Genomic DNA, 13,074 nt, shown 5'->3' on the forward strand with positions numbered 1-13,074 from the left:
AAAACTCTTGCAAAATCATCCCCTAAATCCTACACTCCATTGAAATAAGTCTCAACTTATTCAGCCTCTCCCTATAACTCAAACCTTCCATTCCTGGCAACATCTGGTAAATATATTCTGAATCCTCTCTAGCACAATAATAGCCATCCAATGACATGGCACCCAGAACTGATAATGTGCAGGAAAAGCCTCACCAACAGTCTATACTAAAATTGGAGGTGTAGTGGACAGCAAAGAAGGTTACCTCAGATTACAATAGGATGTTAATCAGATGGGCCAATGGGCTGAGAAGTGGCAGATGGAGTTTAATTCAGATAAATGTGAGGTGCTGCATTTTGGAAAAGCAAATCTTAATAGGACTTATACACTTAATGGTAAGGTCCAAGGGAGTGTTGCTGAACAAAGAGACCTTGGAGTGCAGATTCATAGCTCCTTGAAAGTGGCGGCGCAGGTAGATAGGATAATGAAGAAGGTGTTTGGTATGCTTTCTTTTATTGGTTAGAGTATTGAGTACAGGAATTGGGAGGTCGTGTTGTGGCTGTACAGGACATTGGTTAGGCCACTGTTGGAATATTCCCTGCAATTCTGGTCTCTTTTCCTATCGGAAAGATGTTGTGAAACTTGAAAGGGTTCAGAAAAGATTTACAAAGAAGTTGGCAGGGTTGAAGGATTTATGCTATAGGGAGAGGCTGAACAGGCTGGACCTGTTTCCCTGGAGTGTTGGAGGTTGAGGGGTGACCTTCTAGAGGTTTACAAAATCATGAGGAACATGGATAGGATAAATAGACAAAGTCTTTTCCCTGGGATGTGGGAATCCAGAACTAAAGGACATAGGTTTAGGGTGAAAGGGGAAGGATGTAAAAGAGACCTAAGGGGTAACCTTTTCACACAGAGGGTGGTACGTGTATGGAATAAGCTGCCAGAGGAAGTGGTGGAGGCTGGTACAATTGCAACATTTAAAAAGCATTTGGATGGGTATGTGAATAGGAAGGATTTGGAGGGATATTGGCCCGGTGTTGGCAGGTGGGACTAGATTGGGTTAGGATATCTGGTCGGCATGGACGAGTTGGACTGAAGGGTCTATTTCCATGCTGTACATCTCTATGACTCTATGACTCTATATTCAAAGTCTGAGCAATGAAGGCAAGTGTGCTAAACACCTTCTTATCCACCTTGTCTACATGTGCTGCAAACATCAAGGCATTATGTTCATGAAGCCCTACATCTCTCTGTTCTACAGCACCACCCAAGGCCCTACTTTTAATTGAATAAGTTCTTGCCTTGTTCGTTTTACCAAAATGCAAAATCTTGCATTTATCCAAATTAAACTCCATCTGCCACTCCTGAGCTTATTGATCCAATTAATCAAGTTCTCTTCGTAATCTTAGAGAGCCTACTTCACTGTCCACTACACCATCAATTTTAGTGTCATCCACAATTTACAAACTTACTAACCATGCTTTCTATATTCTCATTTAAATCATTCATATAAATGACAAACAAATGTTGCAATCAACAAGCTCCATCTTTTTCACTTTTCACATGTAGCGTGGTGAGGTTCCCTCTAAGCAGCAGCGAAATGCCAGTGGTTAGGGATTAGCACTTGTTATATGCTTTGTTATCATCACACTCGCCACTTTAAGATTCACCCTCCCTTTACCAAACTCATCAAAATAAGCTCAATGTGAGGAACACATGATAAGGAAACTAGATCAGGTACTTGATAGATTCAGCTTACCTCTTGCTCGAAATGATCTCTATCTTGGCAGCAACTATTCTGGGCCACTAACCATGAACATCAGTTGCATGTATCCATCATCTGTACACAGATATCTGATCTTAATACTGCAGAAGGAAAGGATGCTAACTGGTTGGCACATCAGCTTTAGTTGACCATGTCATTGCAGAAATTGAGCTGAAAATGTGTTGCTGGAAAAGCTCAGCAGGTCAGGTAGCATCCAAGGAGCAGGAGAATTGACGTTTTGGGCATGAGCCCTTCTTCAGGAATGAGGAGAGTGTGCCAAGCAGGCTAAGATAAAAGGTAGGGAGGAGGGACTTGGGGGAGGGGTGTTGAAAATGTAATAGGTGGAGGGAGGTTAAGGTGAGGGTGTTAGGCCGGAGTGGGGGTGGGGATGGAGAGGTCAGGAAGAAGACTGAAGGTTAGGAAGGTGGTGCTGAGTTTGAGAGTTGGGACAGAGACAAGGTGGGGGAGGGGAAATGAGGAAACTGGAGAAATCTGAGTTCATCCCTTGTGGTTGGAGGGTTCCAAGGCAGAAGATGAGGCGCTCTTCCTCCAGCCATCATGTTGCTATGGTCTGGCGATGGAGAAGTCCAAGGACCTGCATGTCCTTGGTGAAGTGGGAGGGGGAGTTGAAGTGTTGAGCCACGGGGTGGTTGGGTTGGTTGGTCTGGGTGTCCCAGAGGTGTTTTCTGAAACGTTCCGCAAGTAGGCAGCCTGTCTCCATCCCCAGACCATAGCAACACGACAGCTAGAGGAAGAGCACCTCATCTTCTGCATTGGAACCCTCCAACCACAAGGGATGAACTCAGATTTGTCCAGTTTCCTCATTTCCCCTCCCCCCACCTTGTCTCAGTCCCAACCCTCGAACTCATCACCACCTTCCTAACCTGCAATCTTCTTCCTGACCTCTCCGCCCCCACCCCCACTCCAGCCTATCACCCTCACCTTAACCTCCTTCCACCTATCGCATTTCCAACGTCCCTCCCCCAAGTCCCTCCTCCCTACCTTTTATCTTAGCTTGCTTGGCACATTCTCCTCATTCCTGAAGAAGGGCTTATGCCCAAAACGTCGATTCTCCTGCTCCTTGGATGCTGCCTGGCCTGCTGCGCTTTTCCAGCAACACATTTTCAGCTCTGATCTCCAGCATCTGCAGTCCTCACTTTCTCCATTGCAGAAATTGGGCAATCATAGGCTCTGAAAGCTTCCAGATGATTCAAAAAGACACAAGGCCTACGTAATCTTTTTCTTTGCATGAGAATGGGTCCTTATGTATGAATATATGTTGTTTCTAGCTGGAATAAATGAGCGACGCTATGAGTGAAGCTGATTATCTTAAATTGTTTGTTAGTGTATGAAATTTGTTTATTTGCACAGTCACAAATGTTCAGCAAGTGCTGCCCAACTGCAAAATTCACCTAACAATTGATTTTTGTTGTGGGTTTTGCAAAGGCAGGTTGATTCTGGTCTATTATAAACAGTTGGAAGAAAATCTTGTTTAATTCAATCAGTCAATCATTGTGAAGTATTGCCTATATCCTTGGCATCTAACTGACACTGAAGTTCATGGAGAACATTGCTCAACTGTGGTCAGGCACAATGACTTTTGGACTAATGATAGCATCCTGTTCATGGAATATATCATTCATGTCACCACTGCACAGTAACAAAGTAAATAGTGCTTTGGCAACATGACTCTCTTTGCAGCAATATAAAATACAGTCAATGTACCGTGTGGAATACACTGCAAAACACGAAGATTGACATAAATAGAACAGATATATTCAGTACATCTGTTAGCATCTGTGCAGAGAGAAACAGATCTTACGTTTCAGATCAATGATCCTTTAACAAAACTGGAAGATGTCAAGTGAAAGAAATCAAAGAAAACAGAAATTCTTTGATAGGAGAGAAAACAGGAGATATTCAAGGTCAAAACAATTAGTCATGCTGGAACAAAGGAAATGGTGATACAACGAGAAAGAAAATATGTGTCTGGAGGAGATGTAAATGGCAGAATAGTGAACTGAAAGCAAAATCAGGTGATAAAACCCAATCGAGTGCAAACAGTCAGTGGAAGTAAATTTAAATGGAGGAGCAGAGGTCATATTCTAAAACTGTTGAATCCTTTATTGAGTTTGGAAAGGCTGAAAATTGTGAGCTGAGGTCTTGTTTCTCAAGTTTAAATTGATCTTCGGTGGAATGCTGTTATAGATTGAAGACAGTCAGCATGAGGGTGAGTTAGGTAATTACGATAACGAAGGCAAAATACTGTGGGTGCTGGAAACCTGAAATAAACACAGAGAATGTTGAAGAAATGCGTCAGGTCTGGCAACATTAATGGAGAGAAAAATGGAATTAACTTTCGAGTGCAGTGTGACTCTTCTTCAGAACTCAATTACAATGGCAAGCCACAGAAAGTTTGGGATCATGCTTGCAGATTGAAAAGTGGTGTTCCACATATTAAACTGTCTACACTATGAGCGGCACATATAGTACACTAAATTGGAAGAAGTGTTCTGACCACTAGAAGGAATGTCTGGGTTTTGGATTGAGAAGCAACAAAAAGTAAAAAGGTGATTGCTGCATCTCCTTCTTTTGCATGAAAAGTTGTTGTGAGAAGGGGAAGGTGTGTTGGAGTGACTGAGGAGTGTGAGGGAATAGTGTCAGTGAGGGAATCGTGCTTTTAAAATGCTGAAACAGGAAGGAAAATATGTTTGGTGGCACCTACTTGCTGAAGGTGATGGAAATGGCAGAGGTTGTTCCATTAGGTATAGGGATTGGTAGGATGCAGGCTGAAACAAGAAAAAAAAGAACATAATTCTAGGAGGGAGGAATGCAAGAAATGGATCAGTCACAGTGGCGGCCCTATTAAACATAAGGTGGGGGGGAAGTGAATTTTATGGTTGATGGGAAAGGAAGACATATCAGAAACATAAATGTAGAAGATTGCACCATCAACCAGATTTGGTTGAGATGAAGAATCCAGGAAAATGGTATGGAATCATTAAAGGATTTACTTCTTCTGCACTCAGTTGACTTCTGTTCAATTTCTGTTTGTTCTACTCCATTCTTATAGATGATAATTAATAAGGACTTGCCAGTATTTAGGATGAATTGTCTTGACATTTGAAGTTGGATCATAAAAATGTTTGTTCTTTACCTTATTTGACGTCTTGCATTTTTTAAAAAAAAAATTTGGATGACTGATACTTTTTTATTCTTTATTCATTCACTGCATGAGGGCTTTGCTGGCTAGGCTAGCATTTATTACTCATCCTTAATTGTCCAGAAGGCAGTTAATAGTCAACCACATTGCTGTGTGTCTAGAGTCTCATGTAGGTAAGGATGGCAGTTTCTTTCCCTAAACGACATTAGTGAACCAGATGGGTTCTTCGAAAATCAACAATGAATTCATAGGCATCATTAGACTTCTAATTCTAGATTTTTATTGAATACAAACTCCACCATCTGCCATGGTGGGATTCAAACCCAGAACATTAACTAAGTCTCTGGATTAACAATCCAGCAATAATACCACTAAGCTATCATCTCCCTGTCCTGGGGAAGAGGCAAAACAATATTTCATCTGTGATCACTTTCTAGCAATAGAGCGTGCACAAGGAGACAGAGCTTAGAATTAGAAATCGCCAGTACATGTAATAGAAAATGTGGCCAGCTAAGACAAATCTTTTGGGGTCTGGGAACTCGCATGAATTCCACATGTAGATGTGCATTCCACCAGTTAATGGATCCTTATTTAAAACCAATGTTTAAAATCCATAAATCTTCAATGTACTTTGGGTTTTGTTTTAAAAGACATGTCATCCCTTTTTTGTGAACTCTTTCCAATGTACTGTTCTGCATGCTATCATAGTTTTCACAGGCATGTGCCAAAAAGGAAGCTCGAAATTCACAAAGAAGAATGGCCCAAAAAAACACATCTTAAATCATTGCACATAGAGCGAGCTTTTGTAACAATTTTAAAGTATCCACATTATCAACTCTTACGAATATGATTGCTGCATATTTCCTGTGCTGAAGTATATTTAAAGTACTGTTGGCATGTCAGAAAGTAACAATTTTGCAAGTTGCATGTACATTGAAGGAATTTTTCTTTCTGGATTTCCAAAATAACTGACTATATTGCAAGGTGTTAGAGAACAGGGAGGATCTGCCACTTCGAGATTGCATTAAGGGAGGTACAGGTGAGCAATTGGCATCTTGAACAAACGGCCAGATAGGCTGAGGGGTGACTTATAGAGTCCTCACACACTCACCACACCTTCACAAGCAATTGCAGAATGTGTGGCACCTGCCCGTTTAGTTCCTCCTCGCTATCCAAGGCTCCAGACACACCTTCCAGATGAAGCTGCTATTTCCCTGCACTTCATTCAATCTAGTCTACTGTCTTCGCTGCTCACAATGTGGTCTTCTCTACACTGGGTGACGAAACGCAGAAAGAACCAGCACCTTGCAGAACACCTATATTCTGTCTGCAAAAATGATTGTGAGCTTCCTGGTGCTTGCAATTTTGACACACCACCATGTTTCCTGGCCAACATCCCTGTCTTGGGCTTGCTACATTGCTCTAGCAAAGTTCAGCACAAACTGGAAGAACAGCACCTTATTTTCCACTTGGGGTTCGTGCAGTCTTCAGGACTCAGTATCAAGTTCAATAAGTTAAGGGCCTGAGCACTTTCTGCCATGTCCCTACCCCATAGCTCAGGCCTTGTCATCACATGGACTGCTTTCAACACAGCCAACCCATTTTCTCGCACTAATGGTCCCTATTAGTAGCTTTTCTTTCACCCTGGCTTTCCATTATCCATTCCTTTGTCTGTGCAACCACTGTTCTCTCTCTGGGCTGGGCTCCATCTCCACCTCTCATTTATTTTTTCTCCTCCTCTACCCCATTTCATCAGTATATTATCTTTTCCTAACCACAATCAGTTCTGAAGACGGGTCACTGGACCCGAAATATTGACTCAATATTGACTCTGCTTTCTGACAGCAGAGGCTGCCAGACTTGGTGAATTTCTCTAGCAATTTCTGTTTTTATTTCGGATTTCTAGCATTCGCAGTTGTTTGTTTTCTTTTTCCAAGTCTGACTAATAGACCCACCCTAGCCAGGATTACTTCACAAAGTTACAACGAGGCCTGCTAGCTTTGTTTGCTTCACAGTTTTATTACTTTGTAAGAAATTGATCTATAATTGATATTCTTTTCTGTTTTTTCAATGCTTGTGTGTTTTTTGAGCAAGATTAATAGTTACTTCAATGGGAATTTCATTTACTGCATTTGACAGTTTCATAAGAAGGTAAAAGAGTGACTTTTCTTTAAAAGAAATGTTGAATGCTTGATTGATATTTAAAATTAGCAATTTGAATAATTGCCATTTGGTGTTGAGTTCTGTAGCTACAGGGTCTGGAAAATATATGGGGGCATAAGAAGGTGCACAGAAAATATCGAAGAATGAGAAATGGCTGGGGAATATATGAGGTGGCAATAGGGATATGCAGGTTGCAGTGGGGCATGGAGAGAGCATTGAGATAAGAAGCGGCACAGAAGAAGCATAGCTGATATGGCAGGGGGAGGGTATGGAGGATGCAAGGGTGCATGGGAAACATGAGGAGATGTAGGGGTATAGCTAATATGAGGGAGTATGGAGGTGATGAGAGATATGGGAATTATAGGGAGGATGGAGGATGCATGTGTAATCTGAGGAGCAAAGGGGCACCTGTGGCTGAAGGGAACTGCTATGTGAGGACTAGAGGACCTGACAATTATGGATTCAACTAGACTGGTTCCCAGTTAATGGAGGCAGACTTTCTAATTTATCAGCCTCACCATTCCCCACCTTCATTGTCATCATGGACCTGCATCAGGAGGATGTGGCTCTGACTTCTGCCTGCACCCAACATGCAGAGACCAAAGTACCATTTGGGTGTGCCAAGTTTTTGAAGTCAGGACTGCGATTTTGGAGATGGCCTGACCTGCAGTTCCTGAACTGATTACAAAAATCTGGCCCATGTAGGTCTATGGAATGAATGTCGAATATAGTGCCTCTCATATGATGAATGTGGAAGTGTGTAAGCAATAATTTATCTAATCTGTGGTTGCAGCTTCCACATTCTCAGCACTCTCTGAGTGAAAATATTTCTTTTGGATTCCCTATTTGATTCCTTACTGACTATTTCATACTGTTGGCCTTTAGTCTTGTTCTTTCCCACAAGTATAAACATGATTCATATAATGTATTTCATCCTTTTAAAGTTCTCCATGAGGTTACCTGACAGAGTTCTCTTTCAAGAGAAAAGAGAACCAGCCATTATGGATAAGTTTGATGTTAAGATTTGTCAGAGTGCAATGCCCTGGATCATGCAATGAAAATTAAATAACGTCATATTAGCAACAATTTTCTATGTTTATAGGATTAAAGCAGTGTTTATGTTGTACTGTAAAATATAGCATTTAGCCTCTCCGTTGAAGAATCACTCCAGAGGATATGTGTAAGTTAATGAAAGGAGCATAATATAAACATAGAACATTACAGCACAGTACAGGCCCTTCAGCCCTTGGTGTTGCGCTGACCTGTCATACCAATCTGAAGCCCATCTAACCTACACTATTTCATTTACATCCATATGCTTGTCCAATGACGACTTAAATGTACTTAAAGTTGGCGAATCAGAGATCCAAGATGGCGGCGACTCAGCAAGTCTGAGTTTACAGTGCTCTTCCCAAAACCTGGGTAAAGTGAGTTACTCACCCCCACCACACTTACCAAACCACCCAAAAAATTTCTAACCTTAATTAGCTGTTTACTATTATATTTAAGCAGTTTAATATTAAGTGGATAATGAGTAAACCAAAGGGATCCCGCAGCTCTCAGAAAACAAAGACCCCTCCCCCACCCTCCTCTCCTCCTCCGGCTGCAGCTGATGTAAAAACAGGCCTTGAAGAGATGATTGCCAGGCTGGAAACGACACTCGTCAATTTCATTGCAGAATCCAGACAGAGATGGAACTCATTCGAAGAAAAGTTACAAAAGCACAGCCAGGCTATTGAGGAACTGCAGGGCCGAGTGAAGGGGGCGGAGCTAAAGGCCACGACCTCCGAGGCTGCAGCACAAACAGCTGCAGAACAGGTGCGAGCTCTGGAGCAGAGAGTCCGGGCCTTTGAAATCTACATGGATGACCTGGATAATAGAAATCGGAGAAAGAATATCCGTCTTCTGGGCCTCCCTGAACAAGAGAAGGGACAGTTAGCAGTATTTCTGGAGCGATGGCTGCCCCAGCTTTTAAACCTGGGGGCTGAAACTGATCGGGTAAGGGTGGAGTGGGCCTACCGGGTTGCAGTACGCGGATCTGGCCCAAACCAGCGCCCACGCCCGGTCCTGTTCCGGCTGCAGAGTTATAGGGAGAGGCAGATACTCCTGGATGCCTCCAGAAATCTTGGAAAGGATCCTAAAGCCATGATCCATGAAGGATCCAAGATTATGTTATTTCAGGACTTCTCCCCGGCTTTGGCACGAAGGAGGAAGGCGTTTGATGAGGTGAAGAAATGTCTAAGGAACTTAAATATTCAATACACCTTACGCTACCCAGCGACGTTGTGCTTTAACCACGAAGGATCCGAGTATAATTTTAGATCACCAGAAGAGGCTAAGGAACTTTTAGACTCGTTTAAATAAATCGTAAGAGACAATTTATGTTGGCTTGCCTCTTCCACACTCCGTGGGGAGAAGTGGATACTTTACTCTACTTTACTTTTGCTTCTGGGAGCAGGGTTGTTTTCCCTTGCTATTTTATGTTATTATACTTAACTGTAATTTGTTGGAGTTGTAATTTTATAGTTATGTGTGTTTGTACGTGGCATTGATGCTATCAGATATACTCAGGTATGGGTGGGGAGGGGTGGGGGTGGGGCGCTCACTGTTAACTCTAGCTCGGTATTATATCTAAATCCTATTAAGGTGCGCCCGGGTCAAGGGTGGGACACTGTTTGGGAGAGGATATGGTGGACCTTTAGAAAGGAAGTAAGGCCCCCTGAGAACAAGGGGGAAGATCTCCATTTAAGCATGTCTTTTTTTGTTCTTATTGTTTGGAAATAGTTTCCTTTTTATTATACTGTTATGAGTGTATTAGAGAACATTTTCTCTTGTTTGAAGGATGTAAGTGACTCAACTATACACTCTGGATAATTGTGGATTAGATTAGTAGTTAACTGAGTTTCATTGTTTTTCTTTCTTCTTTAGTATCATTCCTTTGAATTTTGATGATTATATATTTAAGATCTATTTTTATATTAATGTTTGTGCTTGAAAGTTCTGTTTATTTTTGTAAATCTGTCAAAATATTAAATTTCTAATAAAAATATCTTTAAAAAAAAAGTTGGCGAATCTACTACCATTACAGGCAAAGTATTCCATACCCTTACTACTCTCCGAGTAAGGAAACTACCTCTGACATCTGTCCTATATCTATCACCCCTCAATTTAAGCTATGCTTCCTCGTGCTCGCCATCACAATACTTGGAAAAAGGCTCTCCCTGTCCACCTTGTCTAACCCTCTGATTATCTTATATGTCTCTATTAAGTCACCTCTCAACCTTCTTCTCTCTAATGAAAACAGCCTCGAGTCCCTCAGCCTTTCCTCGCAAGACCTTCCCTCCATACCAGGCAAACATCCTAGTAAATCTCCTCACATCATATAGAAGAAACAAATGAAGAAAGCCTGTCATGTTGATGGGCTAATTATGAAATAGAAGGTAGTTCAAAGTTTCCACTGACATGATGGTGAAAATCTATTTCAAATAATACAATATTTTTCCTATTGTAGTCACTGAGGTTTCACATTCAAAATTAATCACAAGCTCCCTGGTGTTCTAGTGGTTAGGATTTGGTGCTCTCACCTCTGTGGCCCCATTAGGCAACATTGACTTTGGGTGGATGGTGGCTCAGTGCTTAGCACTGCTGGCTCACAGAACAAGGGACCCAGATCGATTCTAGCCTTGGGCAACTTGCACATTCTCTCCATTCTGCGTGGGTTTCCTCCGGGTGCTCCAGTTTCCTCCCACAATCCAAAGATGTGCAGGTTAGATGAATTGGCCATGCTAAATTGCCCATTGTATCCAGGGATGTGCAGGCTATGTGGATTAGCCTTAGGAAATGAAGGGTTACAGGAATAGGGTAGGGAGATGGATCTGGATGAGAAGCTCATCGGATGGTTGGTGTGGGCAGAATGGGCAGAACAGCCTGTTTTCACACTCTAGGGGTTCTGTGATGATAAAACTAGCTTCAGTCAATTCAGCTTTGCAGAAGGAATTGAGTCCTCTTCAACTGAACTTCGGCATTTGGAATGACGAAAGAGAAGGATGGGCAAAAGTGAGGAATGTAGATGCTGGAGATAGAGAGTTTAGTGTTAGAAAAGCACAGCAGGTCAGACAAGATCCAAGGAGCAAGAGAGTCCACATTTCTGGCAAAAGGCCTTCATCAGGAATGAGGCCACAGAGAAAGATGATTTAATGGTAAGTTGCATTTCATTCTTATTAGTCACACTGCTCAAATGTTATTCATTGGCTGAAACTCTCCTCCTCCTCCTTCTCCTTCACCCCCCCTCCCCCCACTGCGTCAGACATTGTTAAGTTCTGATGGTGTTCATGTCCTTGATTCACTGTTCTGTTACTCCTGTTCTTGGTCAAACAATAATAGGGTCAATGGTTCTCCTACTGCATTCATTGAAAGGCTTCTCGATTTTATTTTCACTGTCTTCTACTCTGATTCTACCTATTTCCTGCACAGCCTCTTCAGTTGTGGGAAGGAAATACAATGGGTAAAGATATAGCTCAGAACTTTTAATACTTTTATCAATTGCTTAAAACAAGTCAGTTATCATTTTTAAAATACATCTTTCATATCAGGCCAAATGGAATATAACTTCAGTCTGGTTTATCTGTTACTTCTCCTCCATACTTTTAAAATTTAGCAGAGTCCTTAAATTCAATGAGAAAATGGATGCTGATACACGTTCCCCCCCCCCCCCCAAATGAATTAACCAGTTGGTCCTACCATATCAGTGCGTTTGTGCAGGACGTCTCCTGGTAAGTAATCTCAGATCAGCAGAAATTAACATCTTCCAGGCCGTTCTATAATATTCTGAGACCACTAGGGATGGTGATGGTTTCCAAAAATTGGGTATGTGTACTGCCAATGGCAGCTCCCAAATAAATTTGCAAGTGTCGTTGAAACTGCCCATCAGGATCCAATTTTACTCTTGAGCACTTCAATACTTTGTTTTTAGTTTAGATGTCCAGCATCCGCATCGCTTTGTCAGATGTTCAGTTACCTTTTTGGAAAATGGAGTTTAAACTCTTGGGCACAAACTTGTAGTAGCGTGAATTTTTTTTTCAAAAGTCCTTTGAAAACTGAGTGATAGCCTTCGTCATGCAGTCGATTATCATCATCGGTTTTGTTTTATTGAAATGCAGGGGTTTTTTTCATTTTTAACTTTTAATTAAAATAAACATCTGAATTAATGCAATTTAATGATTTTAAGGACAAATTTGGGAATTCAATTTGATATGGTACAAATGAAAAGTTGTAGCAAATTTTAAAATAGAACAGATGTGATTTTCCCTGGCGGCCATGCCCATAATTAATCATTTATATAAACGTTTATACAATTTAGCGATTCTGTTTACCTCTGTGAAGTTCTAGTCAGCAGTATTTTTTGATGTTATAATCTAAACTCTGACAGACACTCTGAAGAAGGATTCATTCAACAAAAAAGATTTATGACCAAGTCAAAGAAAGTAGGTAAGAATATCTTAAGTTCAGATCCAGCATCGACCTTCCAGCGATTAACTATCGCACCTTTTATGTATAAGATTGTACTTTGAGTCCAAATAGCTCAAATGTAAGGGCTACAGATCCTTCTGATTTTTGTGTTTCGGAAACAGTATAATCCGTTTTCTCAGCACGAGGATATTTAAAGGAAATATATTTTTGTACTGTTCATAGACAGACAATAAACATGCAGGCTCGGTTTAAACTTGTCTTTGAATTCATAAACCCATTAATTCTCAAGCAAATGTATGCCTATTAACATGACGACAGAAGACAGGATGTAATTAAGTGTCCAAATGGACAACGATCTAATCACTTGCCTTTATTTCTGCATCTTTTCACCTTGAAAAAACAACTATTCCTCATCATGGTTTTATTTTGTGAACCGGACTGGGTGAGTTAAATATTTTAAAGACCATTGCTTATGATGTTTTAAAGTGCTCTATTTGAATTTATCGGGAGACCGATTTAGGTTTTGAATTTATAG

Source organism: Hemiscyllium ocellatum, chromosome 7, assembly GCF_020745735.1.
Source record: "Hemiscyllium ocellatum isolate sHemOce1 chromosome 7, sHemOce1.pat.X.cur, whole genome shotgun sequence".
NCBI lineage: Eukaryota > Metazoa > Chordata > Chondrichthyes > Orectolobiformes > Hemiscylliidae > Hemiscyllium > Hemiscyllium ocellatum.